We start from the raw sequence: 1363 nt of genomic DNA on the forward strand, positions 1-1363 counted from the left end.
ATTCATATATTTTGTTTATGTTGCCTACTGTTCGCTTGACTCAATTATCTATATCTCCGATCTATCTATCTCTGACCTCGCGCTGGTTTTTCTCGCCAGGCTTACATATTAAAAAAGAGGGCGTCTGACAAACACTAGGACATTCGCGGAGTTCCTCAATAATTCATGATCCTTCTAGAAACTCCAGCGCGCATGCTCCCAGCGTCGCGTGACTTCTGCTGTCGTAACAGTATATAGCTGTGTAGAAAACGTTTGATATCCTTTTTTAAAAAAATTAGTTATTAAAGTTTTAATGAGAAACACATTTTAAATAATTTTTTGTTGTTAAGCGTACTTTAACTAATGGACTATCTGGACTGTGTCCACCACGAGTATCAAAACTCGGTTTTTAGTATTATAGGTCTTTAGACTTGCCGCTGAGCCACTAGAGGGCGGGGAGAGAGCTTAACTCCAGGAATCCAAGTTAGTAGCATAACAACGTGAGACCGGAGAAGATCTCTTAATTCGATTAACAATGAGAGGGTCGATGAGGTCGTAACCAAACAATGTCGCCTACTATCTACTATAGGATCTACAGTATTTCATGTTTAACTTAATTTCACTAATAAATAAATAAATAATCAGGAATCGCCAGTTTTACTACAGTAATATATGTAGCAGATCTAGGATTTTGGAAATGGAGGGTGCGATCGCCTGGATGGGTGCCATATAATTTCAGCACACATCATTTATATCAATGCAGCTAGATTATACATCAAACTTAAATATAATATAAATTGTTGGCCTGTAGCTAGGAGAGGCAGGAAATAAAATCTTTCTTGAAATTATTTATTGTTAAAAGGGGCGCCGAATTATGGAAAAGGAGGGAGGCTACACACCCCTTAATCCGCTAGTGGTCTGTATAATACAATTAAAACCACTAAAGTTTAACTAAGGAAGTCTAAAGGCTTAAGTTTATATATAAATTTAATGATAAACGAGTGGAACCATTTTTATACAACCACTTATACGTGTCCAACTTTTTACTTTCATACACTGCTGCTATGATGATTCATCTTCATCGGGATTCGGTCCATGCTTTGGATCAGGAAGAGTCAAGTTCAGCGTTGACCTCTTCCTCCCTCTCAGGATTTATTTGGTTTCCACTGTTACTGAATCCCAGGTAATAACCCTTGTTATGTTATTGTTGCATTACTCACAGTATGTTACATTTTGTCCATTGCCCGCAGTTTTAGTTAACACACCCCTTTCGTGCCATGTCCAATTCATGGGGTAATATTAACTCGTATATTATCACTAGCTTCACTTATGTATGATCACACTATTAGTACGTGTTCACAATCCAGTTCCGCTTAGTAGTCAT

This window comes from Limulus polyphemus, unplaced genomic scaffold, assembly GCF_000517525.1.
Source record: "Limulus polyphemus unplaced genomic scaffold, Limulus_polyphemus-2.1.2 Scaffold6498, whole genome shotgun sequence".
NCBI lineage: Eukaryota > Metazoa > Arthropoda > Merostomata > Xiphosura > Limulidae > Limulus > Limulus polyphemus.